This window comes from Mauremys reevesii, linkage group 5 (assembly GCF_016161935.1).
Source record: "Mauremys reevesii isolate NIE-2019 linkage group 5, ASM1616193v1, whole genome shotgun sequence".
Classification (NCBI taxonomy): domain Eukaryota; kingdom Metazoa; phylum Chordata; order Testudines; family Geoemydidae; genus Mauremys; species Mauremys reevesii.
Genome location: NC_052627.1, coordinates 111661103 through 111675485, shown reverse-complemented (window position 1 = coordinate 111675485; position 14383 = coordinate 111661103). Strand labels below are relative to the sequence as shown.

At 38.6% G+C, this 14383-nt stretch overlaps 1 long non-coding RNA gene across 1 annotated transcript in view; it reads left to right on the top strand.

Moving 5' to 3' along the window:
- Positions 1 to 350: 350 nt before the first annotated feature.
- LOC120405790 overlaps positions 351 to 14383 on the top strand; it is a 94445-nt gene continuing 80412 nt past the window's right edge. The window contains exon 1 of the long non-coding RNA XR_005598881.1: positions 351 to 409. This is a non-coding gene — a long non-coding RNA (uncharacterized LOC120405790). The remainder of the gene's footprint in view (positions 410 to 14383) is intronic.

Below are 14383 nucleotides of genomic sequence, written 5' to 3'. Positions count from 1 at the left end.
TCCTGGTGTCATTGAATTTAATGGGAGTTTTTCCATTGACTTCAAAGGGATCAGGACTTTACTGAAAAACAAAGTTAGAGAATGGATGGGTCAGGAGAATGGTAATGGGATCCAAAGCCTTCTATCTTTAGGTTCCGGGATCCAAGCAGAGTAATGACAGAGACAATACCAGCTGAAAACCAGTCTGTAGCCTAGTCTGTTTACTAGGAACTACAGTTCTACAGTTCATCTTAAAGTGTTGCCTTCAAGCTATACCAAGAAAAATCATTCTCATTAGTAGTCTCAGCAAAGAGCCTAGAGTTTGGTTGAGCATGAATACTAAATTAAGGTAACTTTCTCTCTTAACAAACAGTTACGTCATCTAAGCATTCAACAATAAGAAGTGATGATATTCTGCTTAAAGAATAAGGTAAAGAGCCAGGTTTACATGGGTTCTACTCCTGGGTCTTCCATAAATGTATTATGTAATCTTGGCAAATCACTGAACCACTCTGCGCCTCAGTTTTCCACTCTGTAAAATGGAAATATTTGCCTCACATTTAATGAAGTTCTTTGATTTCCAAAGATGGAAAGTGCCAACCCTCCCAGGTCTCTCTCATTATGATGGACACCATTCATTTTACTCCCAAAATTACATATGTTCTACATAAATTTGGAATTGTGTTGAAAATGATCAGAAATGCTGAACAATGAAAGCGAGGTTACAGAAAATGTCACTTACATGAAAGAAGTGAATCCCGTGGCATTTAAGATGTCACGAAGGAATGACATTTTGTGTCCCACCACATTTGTCAGGTGGATAGTGCTGGAGAAGAGCTAAGAATTATTTATTGATACACTGAATTGTTGTAGTCTGTGCTACACCTATTATTTTATTATTACGGAGTCCCAACAATCTGCCTAGCATTGCTCTGTAGTTAGAAAGCTTTGTTTATGGGTATTATCAATCTGGAACCTTTTACAGGTTTGAAATTCACCTTTGAACGAATTATTTTAAAACTTGTTATCTGAACACAGCAAACCATGGTGTTGACTGTCTATATACCTGGCCTGACCTACTTCAATTTAGGAGCCAACTTGTGACTGTAATGAATGTGAATAATCTCAGGCAAAGCAGAAAATTCAATATACTTATTTGCATGCCAGTACCCAGAATGCTCTACAGTTCACATTTCATTATAGCTGTGCTAGAGTCTAATCTGAAATGAAGAGCGTTTGTGGGTTGGTTTTTTTTTCATTCCAATGTTTTTCTCAAAAAATAATTCTCACAAGCTTTCACCACTTTGAGCTTCTTTCCTCTTTTTTTGGAGGTTTGTTTGAATATATTTTTTCTCTGTTACAGTGTATTTGGATAGCTTGGAAACTAACATTCTGTATGAAATCAAACCTTGAAACTTTTACATTGCTATATGTGAAAAACTAATAAATGTCAGTTGTCACAAAGAAGGAAATATATGCTTGGAGAAAATACACTTAAATGAACCCCAAGTTTTCACAATAAGGACAGAGCATGTGGGAAGAAACAGGAAGCTGATTTAAATCGATACAGTCAAAAGGAACTGCTTTAAGCAGTCACAAGTAAGGAACCCTGGAGTCTAGATAGGCTTAATGAGTTAGTGGGCAGACAAAATTTTGCTACACTGCCATTTTGACAGCAGTTGAATGGCACTGTGGAAAGAATAAATTATTAAAGTCTGAAATAATGGTAGATATATAAAAAGTGTCACACTTATCCAGACCGACTCATGGGCCAACAGTCTTTGATGTTTAGATATAACTTAAGTTAGACAACTTACAAATCCATCAGTAATAAAAACCTCTACAAACACCTTATTATTGAAAGAGCAATAGTGACTGATTGTATCACGCTCAGAGTTGGACATCAAATTTCCATGGAAAATAAATGTCAATGAAAAATGGAAATTGTCATAGTGCTATCATCACAGATGGGCTACCTGCATATTCAAAATACCACTAAAAAGCGGGGGAGGGGGAGGGAGAAGAGGAACTAAGTGCTAGTGCCATGATGGTCAGCCAGTGCAGTCCTTCTTGTGGATATGTCCAATCAATCATACCAATCTCCATATAGTTACCATGGTGACTATCTCACCATTAGAGATTATCTGGAGATTTTTAGCTATCACTCCATTTTGTTAGTACAGATATGGAGGTTGCTGGTTGTATTCCTGTAAGGACACAAACTTTTGAAAAGGTCCTGATTATGTGTGTTTTAGGGACATTCTGTTTTGTTTTTGTGTTTTTTCTAGAAAAAGGAAATTAAAACAAAGCAAAAAAATCAGTTTCCTATACAAATAATGATATTGAAAAAATAATCTTAAAAAATCTGTGACTAGTTAGGTTGGACCTGGCATCCTCTCCACATCTGTAGTAGGGCTACTTTAACCCAAAGAGCCACAGAAATAATTAGATCTGCTAAAATGGCAAGCTTTTTAACATGGAGGGGCAGGCAGCCATTACAATATAAGCCACTAGTGCTGGTAGCATATGTGCACACAAGGCAAATTGCAGGGTGGTGCTACACTAGGCGGACACTGTCATATGGGCAGTTTGACTATGTATATGTTAGCACTGTACTAGCATTCAGTGTTGCTATCACAATGGTACTGTGAGCAGAGACACAGCCTAATAACTAAAGCTGAACAAGTAGTAAGGAAAAAAATCCATGAATATGCTTGAAATTTGCTTTGATTTATTTGTGACACTCTTGATTTCACTTTCCATGAATATTCAAGTGTCCAATACTCAGAAAAGACAAATGTTAAGGTCCAATATTCACCAAAAGCAAATTTTGAATAGTATATTTGAATGTGTGCTTTGCAATGTGAGCTATATTCATTATCTAAAAAGGGAACAGAAACTTTACCACGTCTTCTGTAACTCGCCAGCACAGAATGCATTGCAAATATTCCTTAAATTATCATCAGACCAAAGGTTATTCATAAGCAGCTTTGAACAGGAGCTAAATCTGACAATGTTTTGCTCTGGTCAGACAAGACATGTTTCAAGTAAATTATTAAGTGTGAATTATTCATTTGCTCAGCTCTACTTCTACTAATACCTAGTAATTATATATTTCTCTTCAGCTTCAAAGTATTCTACAAACTATGGCCAAGATCCTATAAATGGATTCTTCACACACAGTCCCTTACTCTAGTACAGATTCCAGTTTAAGCCAGTTATGGCTGTGAATACCTTAGGAAGATAAAGACCTATGATGGATTATTTCTTATTATTATTTTTATTACAGTAACATCTAAAAGCCCTAATCAAGATTGGGTCTCTTTGTTCTAGGTACTGTACACAAACATAACGAGAGAGGATCCCTGTGCCAACGAGATTTCAGTTTAAAAGAGGGTGGGAGGGGAAATGGAGGCATAGGGGACTTGCTCAAGTTCACACTGCATATCAGGGGTGTAAAACTTGGAATACAACAGAATTCTCCTGACTCCCAATCTGATGTCCTATTCACTAGGCCACACTGCCTCCCTTGCTGGCACAGCTGAATTGCAATTACTATATAAAACTTGAAGAGTTTAATGTTGTGTGCTACATATTATGCCATATTACAATTAGTCTTAAAAAAAAAGGAGGGGGATGTTTCCACCCACATAGCGTTGAGGCATTCTTTTAAAAAGGCTAATGAGATGTTATACGAACCATCTGCTGCTTGCCTTTCATTAGCTCAAACACCTTTGGAAGTGGGGGAAACTCCTTTTTAGTAAAAGTAAAATAGCATTTTAACAAACAGTGAAATAGAAGCCAAAAGTGTTTTAACTATATGAGGGTTGGTATGATTGATTGGACATACTCACACGGAGGACTGCACTGGCTGACCATCATGACACTAGCACTTAGTTCAGTTATCACACATGGGCTGCCTGCATATCCAAAGTACCATGAGTATAGCTGATTAGAAAAGGAGGGGGGAGGAAACTATGACAATTTCCATTTTTCATTGAAATTTATCGGTGGAAGTTTTATGGCCAGCTCTGAGCGTGATACAATCAGTCACTATTGCTAATTCAGCAATAACGTGTTTGTAAGGATTTTTATTACTGGCGGATTTGTAAATTTCACATGTTACTTTTAATATTAACCACTTCTCAGCAATAAAAAGAAACTGTCCTGCACTCTAAGGTCAATGGAGCGCCTCCATAATAGAAGACTGAATTGGTTAACAATTTCACTTCCACTTCAACTAGAACTGGGACAAGATTTTTCTTAATGGAGATGACAAAAACTTTGCTGAAACATTACACACAGTGTTCCAAAGACTCATTGAAACTGGTTGCATACGGCCAGTTTGATTGTATAGATTGCCTGATGTAACAATGGCTATTGAGGGCTTCAGAGAGAAGAAAGATGACTGTCAAAAGGAGGTGGAAGGAGTGAAGTAATGACTTGGGCACCCACACAAAGTTGTAAGAGAAATCACATAGGTTAGCGTGCACTCAGAGAAAATTAAACAAGGTGAAGGGTACCAGACCATCAGGGAACAATCCTGCAAACTCTTTACTCATTAAGAGTAGTCTTTTCTTACTTCAGTGGGACTGCTCACACAGTAAGTGCTACTTTTATGTAGTATGGGTTTGCAGGATCTGACCTATGCTCATTGACTAAACCATATGACATTAATCTAGTGTTGGGGTAGAACGGTGGGGGGATGGGGCAAGAACGCAGGTGCTAAAATGAATCTGTGAAATGAAACATGATCTTAACATGGTTCTTTGGGAGGAGGGGGGTATATTAACCAACTATTTCACTCACTAGAGCCTACTTTAAACCCCTGTCATATTTAAGAAACTTATAGAATTCTAATTTCACAATCTTTACTGTGTAAATATCCAAGCCCCATAGTTCATGTCATACAAAAGTCACCCACTTTGCAATTTTTCTTTCATCTGCTTTTAAATAAAAAGTCTGCCTGTAAAATAATTTCAGCACTGAATGTGTGTCTTTGAGCAGCTCTTTGAATACAGCCATGGCTGCCTCAATAGTTATTGCCAAAATGATTGTGATCTTAGTATCACTTGTAACTGTCTAGCAGTCTCCTCATGACTAATTATTTTACAGACTATGTTTTAATTGCAGTGTGTAGGAGGTACTTTCTATAACTGTTGAGCATTACAAGGGGATAAGGTCTGCAACAGGCAGATCATTAAATTTGCTACCAGGAATAAGCACACTTCTGGGACCAATGACATTTGTCAAAATTAGTCAACATGTTTGTCGAATGCAAGAGGCCAGCTCGAGGATATGTCTCCTAATAACTGCTGGCCTGGTGAGTGCTGTTAATTATTTAACACGGAGAAGATATGGAAGACTTAGGCCTTCTCAGGAGAAATGCCTTTTTTATTAACAGATATATTAAAAATCCTGAGTGACTTAAATTAATGCTTTAAACAAATCTAGGCTGACAATTTTCTGGTGGTCTGCAAGCATTGCTAGAAGAGATGGAGAAACAAGTAACAAATATCAAAATATTATGCATATTCTATAGCTTCTTATCAGAGCCCAGAGTGATGTAAAATACAACTGTTAACAGATTTGAAAACATCCATGCTCATATTGAATTAGGCTGTCACCATTAATGTTACTTCATAAATTATCTGCTAAATTATACTATAATAAGCACACTGCTATTCAGTGCTAAATATTACAGTGGTATATTTCAAAAGCTTAGAAACAGAAGGGAAGTTACAAGATGACTAACAGCTATATTTTATTGGGCAGATAGTTGTGAAAATCTGACACCCATTAATCTTATTATATCATTTCACAGTTTACATATAAGATTTAAGGCCCAATCCTGCTCCTATTGAAAACTTTCCATTTACTTCAATGGGAGCAAGGTCAGGTATGTAATAGCAGTAGAGAGTATCAATTTCCGTTATGAGGTCCATCTCACACACAATAGTCACAGTTCTTGGTAATGGAATGAATGCATTTCTGAAATAACATCTATTATTACAGTGTCTCAAGATGCAGCAACTCTTGGACAACCCCGATGAACTAATAAATATTTGATGTGTGTAGGCCTCTCATTAATATGTAGTGGGGCACGTAAAGCATATCCTTTTTGCCATCATCCATAGTAATCTGGATTTCCCATTGAAGGAAATTGATGATATAGCAGAATAGAACAGAAGCCATAGCTAAATATTCTATATACATCATCAGACTTTAGCTGTGAAAATATCAGGGCCTCAAATATTAAACCCTTGCTTCTCAGAGAAGTGGGAATTTAGATCCTTTCACCAACAGTTGTCTGTCTGCTTGGTGACCAATTGCTTCTCCAGGTTGGGTTCACAGCTTTATAGAGGCCTTTCTCACCATGCTTGCCTTTGGTATCTGGCCCTTTTAATCTGAAAGAGGCAACCAGCTGCAGTTTTAAGGTTGTCTTTGTCTCCGTGAGGGTGGGATTTTGTGATGTGTGATCTTCTGTAACTACTTTAGGAAAAACATTATGGAACTAATTAAATCTTAGGAAGGGATGATGTTACCTGGAGGCAGACAGGTGGTTTTCATAGATATGTGGATCTATATCAGTCTAAGGCAGTTGTGAGTGACACAAAAACTACAAGTGTTCTAGGATGTCTGAGGGAGAAAGATCCGAAGAAGTGGGTATTCACCCATGAAAGCTCATGCTGCAAAACGTCTGTTAGTCTATAAGGTGCCACAGGATTCTTTGCTGCTTCTACAGAACCAGACTAACACGGCTACCCCTCTGATACTTGAGGGAGAAAGTTTTTTCTCCTTCAATTTGCAGTGCAGATAATTAGATACTGTTATAGGATGACATCTGGGATCTTACAAGCTTTATTACTTATGGGTGGTTCTTTCAGCTTTGCCATGTGCCTTATGGATTTGTATCTATACTTAGTACTTTCCAAAGGATGGTATCTATAATCTTCAATGGTCAGTATGGGGTTCCGGTGTTGTTTGGAAAATATACTCTAGAAAAATACCATCCCAACATGATGAAAATTTGATAGTTGTGCTTAAAATGTATAATAAAGCAGGTTTGAAAACTTCAGATAAAGTTATTTGGGCAGGGGGTGAGAGGTGGTATCTCAGAGACAGGCACAATTCCTGACCAAGAACACATTATACAGCAAACACTCATGCCACACACCCAAATGGCCATTTTATCTTTTTTTCCAAGACTTACCTTAAAGATGTCACACTTAGTGTTTTCTGGACAAGTGCAGATCTAATTCTGAAGCAGTTAAAGAATTGTTTGATAAATAAGCCTTTTATTCCACTTCGCCTACAATTGTAATTAAAGATGGTTTGGATCATGTCCAATTCTTATTTAGATCCATGAAAAATTAGTCAAAAAGAAAAAGTTACATTTTCATCAAACACAATAACTGAAAAAAAGAATTGTCTATTGCAATGGTTCCCAAACTGTAGTCTATGGGCCACCAATCAGCTGTTATCCAAAGCCCAAGGCTGACTGAAATGAACAACACATTAATGCCACAGAGTAGACAAAACATAGGTACAGGAAAGGACGATAAAAATAAATGTGCACTACCATACAAGCTATGTTTAAGCCTGCCTTTGTGTTTGAAAATAAAGAGAGAAAGAACAGTCTTCATGGACATATTGATTTTACAGCCACAAGGGACCAGTCAGATCATCTAGTCTGAGCTTGTGCATAACACAGATCATAAGATTTCCATGTATTAATTCTTGCTGCAAATCTAATAGTTGTATTTGAACTAGAGCATATCTTTAAGAAAAAAACACTAATTTGATTTACAAATTTCCAATGATGGAAAATCCACCACAACTCTTGACAAAGTGTTCCAATGATGAATTACCTTAACTACTAAAAATTGGATCCTTATTTCTAATCTTAATATATCTAGCTTCAACTTCTAGTTCTTGTTATGCCTTCCTCTATTAGACTGAAGAGCCTTCCATTATCAAATTTCTGTTCACCAGGAAGGTACACTGATCAAGTCACCCCTTTAACCTTCTCTAGTATTAATGACCCATTTTTCTTACCAACATTCTACATTTAAGTTATCAGCTAAGCATATTTGGAATGGTACAATATATACCTCACACAGGTACATCAGGAACAACAGAGCCATAGTTTTGGTTCTAGATGTGTAATCTGAGATACAATGCTTCCCAACCACCTGTGTGCCCCAGTGAAATTAAATTGCATCACATTAATGCATCATTGTAATATGAAGACCATCTGTACAGACCAATGATTGTGGCAAGAAACTTTAAATAGATATCAAGTCTTTCACTGCTTTATTACAGCCATCTTGAAGTTTCTATATTTTTATGCTTTTAATATTGAACTATTATTTGTTATCATTTACAACTATGCTTGGAACTCTATCAGAGTTATTGCATATTTTTGTTATTTCTGCTGAAAAGATAGACCTGTTTTATACAAGGAAAATATGTGTTGACATGAATTACCTTGGGGGTTAGCTAGATGGTGCTAAAACATATGTATGCATGGCTGTATCAGGGTGAATGTTGAAGCATGAGCCTTGTTGGATTAGAAGTTAGGGGGGAAAAGAAACATAATTGAAAATGCTGTTGCTCTGTCCTAATTACAATAGCGTGGTTCATGTATAGCACATGCTTTGGTATCCCACAGAAAGTTCTATTCCAAATTTCCCATTCATATCGGTAAATTTAGTTATATGTATATCCATCCTAGATTCATAACTTAAAATATTCTTACAATAGTAATAATACCCTTTTCAAGATGTTTTGGTGTGATTTGGCCCATCCTTATGGTGTTAGCAGAGATTTTTTTTTAATAGACCAGACTGAAATGTAAACTCAGCTCATATAGAAGATAAGATCTTTCCTCCAGGGAATATATTAAAAAGTTATACAAAGCCTATTAAAAGTAAAACACTATGATATACTGTATCTCGTATGGGGAAAGTAGCAGTGTCAGATCGTAGGTAGGAATACACCAGGGAAAGAAGATCTGCTTAGACAAGTAATTAAAGCATTCATTTAAAAGACAAGAACCTTTCCCACAGCCGCTGATCACTGCTTGTGTGCAATATCACAGCGAAAAGTGCTTGAAATTAGAAAATGCTGAAACTTAATTTGTCTTGATGTCAATAAATGCTGTTAACGATCACACACTTGTCTGAGTAGGTTTGGGGAGTTTAACATTAATCAGGGTTTCAGTTAGGAAAACCCAAGACTGCCAATAACTCCATGGAGACAACAAGCTGTAACAAACTTCCTTGTAGGTCAAATGCAATTAACTAATAACCAGGGAAGCATGAAGCCACAGCTTTATTTAGCTAGATCAAAGTCTACTCAGGTTTGATACCTCCATAAAACCACTAGACCACAGTGCTTGTCCTGCCATTATTACTATGCATATAGTATCAACAACACTTCTGTTGCTTTGTAAACAGGTACCCATCTACCTACTGTGTAAATGGCTCCCCACCACTGTCATACCTGAACACCTCAAATGGTAGTGGAATTATCATCACAACAGGTAAATGTATGTATGAAGACAAAGCAAGGAGATTCTAATTTAAAAATCCACTAGACCAAGTGGCTGTTTTTTTCTCTTAGAAAAAAATCCTATAGTGAATCTAGAACATTTGCTTCAACCTGGGGTCTTGTTATTCTCTCTCTAGGTTTATGCACAGTGCCCAGCATGGTGGTATCTGATCACCTTATAAGCATAGCCCAGCTAATTTAGAAAACTGGAAATTGTTTTAGATCTGCTTTTGCTGCCACTGGACCCACACCTGGCTATCATGGATAGTCATATTGTTTTATCATGAAATCTTGCTGCTCACTGTCGTTCTGATCCAATACCCATTAAAGTCAATGGCAAGCTTAGGTTCATTTAAATTCCCTGAAAAGCCTCTCAGACCACCACCCAGCCCACAAGACTGCAACATAATAAGTATAAAGATAATTGTTTATATAGTCTATGATATAACTAAAACGCAAACAGGAAAAAGGCCAGGTTTTGTTCCTTTTCTAGGCACTATAAGATTGTATTGTGCAATGTATTATAGGAACCTGGCTTATTCCAGCATTTGTGATACAATCAATGGGAAGTTCTGTTGTCTTGAAATAGAAAGTTTTGCCAACACCTAAAACTGATTGATATTCTAGTTATCCTCAGAAAGCATCATTATTGCCAATGTAATTAAATCCACAGCAGGTGGGAAAATCATGCAATGAGCTGAAGTCAGTGTTTGGAAGCTTTGCATTTGGCTTAGCAGCATTGCCTGAACTGGCTACTAAGGTACATATTTATTAATCAGTGTTATGTTACATAATAGGTTAGCTGTAAATGGAATACTTGTGGCAAGACTGTATATTGACTTGTAATATTTACTGTGGTATTGTAATGGGGTCAGCACCCATCTCTTGGGAGTGCCACCTCTCATTGGGTGTATCCACAGTCCAGCCCTGGTATGGGGAGGCTATCTTCCTGTGGCCCTCCCCAAGCTCAGTCCTTACTCAAGGGCTACATTTCTCCCCCAGTCCCTCCTAGCAGACTGTCTTTGGCTCAGTCCTACCAGCCAGCCAGGAACCTCTCACTCCCTGGATCCTTGCCCACACTGAGCTGTCCATGGCCCTGCTGCTCTTCCAGGGAGCTAAGCCTGCAACCTTTTCTTCTTCAACTCTAGCAGCAACTAACTACAGCTCCTTTTATATGGCCCTCCTGGGCCCTGATTGGCTGCGTCCCCTCTAGCCACTCTAGCCTGCTTGGAGGACTTCACCACTGCTCCTTTCCTGGGATGGGTGTGGCAGAGCCCTGGGGCCTTTAGCCTTTTGGCCTAGTCCACCATATCACAGGTATATAAATTTCTGTTAAGAATTTGGAATGGAGTCCAAATCTGTCTAGAAAATTAGGATTTTTAGGGGTTCGTAATTATTATAAGACCAAGTGTGATCTGAGTTAGTTGCATATGAAAAAATGGGGCAAAATTCTTTTCTCAATTAAACCCCTGTAAAACTGGAATAACTCCAATGATTGCTAACATACTGTAGAATACTGAAAATCTAAATGCTACTAAAATAAAAAATCGCCACTTGGATTCCTAAAATTCAGCTTCTAAAGCCATATGTGGGCCACTAAATAAGTGAAGTGATGATCCAAAGTGCTTAGCAGCCACGATTCCCATTGTAATTAATGTAGATTAAGGGCCCTGACTTACATTTGCACTATGGCCACTTTAAAAGTAGCCTACTCTGGAAAAGCTCTGTAAAGTAAGAATAAATGTAATTTGTGCTCACTTTATGGTCCCTTTACATTGCCAGAGCACCATCAGTGTATAAATGAGAATCAGGGCTTTTAGGTACTTAATTTTAGGCACCCAAAGTTTGGCATGATCAGCCCTTAATACTTAAGGCCAAAATCCCTAGGAGCATGTGTGTGCAAGCATCTCCATAAAAGTAACACAGGAGATTAAAATCTACTAATCTTATGACTGTGCCAACACATCCTTTCCACCTACACTGAAACTGAAGCCTTATGGTTGTTTGTGCTGGTATAGTTTCAGGTACTTTTTATAGCAGAGAATAATGAAGCTTTATTAGTAAAGCAGTAGTGAGCTGTTTGCAGTGCTTCAGATTCTGACCAATGAGCTACCCAAAGAGCATAACGTTGAAGCAGTCAACAGGCTCATACTTCATTTCAAAGCTCAAACCTCTAGGCTTGCAGTGAATGATGCTAAAAATCTGACCATTAGACTGGGAGAAAATGTAATTGCCACCAAGAGTTTGCATCTACAAAGCTGTTGAAACAGAAGGGAATTTGAGAACTTGATTGTAATCTCATAAGGAACAAGATACATTACTTTTGGTGTTTAAAAGTGAGCCCTGTGCTTTCATGTCTGTATCCCTTCAGAATTAGAGGAGTCAGCAAGAAGTTGAACTGAGCTTCACAGACTGATCTGGGGAGATGCATAATAACTTACAGCACAATTATGGTTACAATATTTTAGAGAGAACAAACAATAATACAATACAGAAAACAGGGTAAAATGTAATGAGACTCAACAAGTCAACAGTGCGTATGTTTGGTGGCAGTGCTCTGTACAGGATTTGGAAGTACATCTACATAGAGAGCAGAACACAGAGTAATGTTACATACCTGAAAAAAGAATAGCAGAGGGTTTATTTCCTATACACTGCATAGCCTAGCCTAAAAATAAATAGCCAAATAAGATACAACTCATTAAACCACTGCCTATGGAAATAATAATAAAATAATAATAGAAGACAAAAGCATGAACAAGGATTGCAAGTGTGTGGGGACATACTAGAGAAACATCATCTAGGGATCACATACAGAATATTTCTGCAGATGTCCCTACATCTGCAGGTGTAGCCTATGACAAGAGGTGGGAGGGAGAATTAAATGAGGGAGAGATGGTTGCTTTTTAGTGTGTTTGTGTTTATTCAGCACATTAAATGTGCAGCACCTTTCAGGATTTGGCCCCCAGAGAAATATGAGAAGTGAAAACAACACTGTGGGTGAGCAAAACAGAACAAACCCCCTAGCAAAGAAGATATTGCATATTCCCCTCCCAACCAGACCTGTCATCTGCTCACAATTTGTTCTGAATCTGATCTTCTGCTTGCCGTGTCCTCCTACTGCTTCCCACCGCCACATCCATGCACATACAATTGCCTGATCACTGCACTCCGCCAGGTCTCTGGAAGAACATTCGTGCTCAGGCAGCTGGCACTTAAGGAGCTGCATCATATTTGGAGGCTCTTTGATGCAGTAACAGGTACTGAGACCAATGACGTAGCCCTACTTGAGCATTGTCTCTAGACTGGCCAACTCCAGTGCAGAGTTGATTAAGGCAATGCCACATAGGCCCAGGGCTGATTTGTACCGGGTGGTAGGAGCTCAACTGGTGGAAGCTAGAGTGCGCAGGGCCATTCTCTACTCTTATAGCCATAACTGAGCCCATGTCTATTTGGGTGACAGTGTTAGGGGTTTATCGGTGGCAAGAAAACTTCTTCATGACTTCAGTCGACTCAGTAGTCGTGTTATATTGCAGATGTCTGGGATCAATACATTGCCTTGTGCACTTGACTCTATTAGCAACTTCCCCGGGTATATCAGAAGGATCAATACCTGTGAGGATATAGAGACTGTTGAGGTGGGTGGCTTAAGACATCCTGCAATATAGCAGTAGGCAAGTTAAATATAGGGTTTAGCTTCTTAAAGTGAGGGGATTGTGCCCACGCTGCACAGGTGTATTCAGCAGAAAAGTAGCAAAGTGACACTGCCATTGATCGCAGAGTGGATGGGTCTGCCCCCCACTTTAATGTAACCAGCTCGCTGAGAATGTTGTTTAGTATGCTAACCTGAGCTTTAGTTTTCTCCGGGTGGGCTCTAGAGGAGAGGGTGTAACACCGAGCTATACAGCATTTATGGAATGAGTACTTTTTGTCCCAAGCCAACTGATAACTGAGTTTGCATTTGGTGCCTCAGTTTTTCAGATGGAATGAGCTGACTTGCACCTGAATCTGTTCAAATTTGTCCATTACACAGATAGGAAACTCCTCAAAGACAGGAATGCTCAGTTCTGCATCAGAATGACGACAACTCAGATTCATGGAAATGTCCATCTTCTGTAGAATTTAGGTGATCAGGACTCCATGAACACCAGGGTAGAGAGAGGAAAACACTTGACCCCATTAATCCTGCTTATTACAAAATCTTCCAATGGTTGTGCAGCTTTTACTCATACTGGCGAGCATGTACTCGTGTAGTCCCACTGAGGTCAATGAGATGATTTCTATAAGAGCGTGCCCACATGAATAAGGCAGAATCTAGCTGGAACTATACAGATAATTTTTTTTCAGAAAGGCCCATGTGGCCAAACTGGCTGGTCCTTAAAATGGGTGTGCAGAGAGTGGGAGGACTCAAGGGATCTCACCCACTGCATGGCCGGCATAAGAGACAGCAAAATTGCAGTGACTCTAATGAAGCCTGAAATGAACAGCATGGGCATGTCACATACCAGGGAACTGGGGAAACGACTATGCCTTCCTGAGCCACCACTATGGGGTATTGTTGTTCTCTATCACCCCCCCCATTTTCCTGAAAGGTGCAGTTCAGACCTGTATTTGAAAAGAGATATTGTATCAGATGTTGTCATGACAGTGGCAGCAGATTTCAGAGGAGGAGCTGCAACTCCCAGCTTATTCCCTCATTAGTTTATTTTTGTTTTATTTTATTTTTTTTTTGAAAGTTCCCTAAAAAATGTCGTCCATGTGTGTGTCCATGTGTGGGCAATTTCACATAAAATTGGATAAAATGTTAATATGTCAACAACACTGATCTTCTATGACCAATAAAAAATAT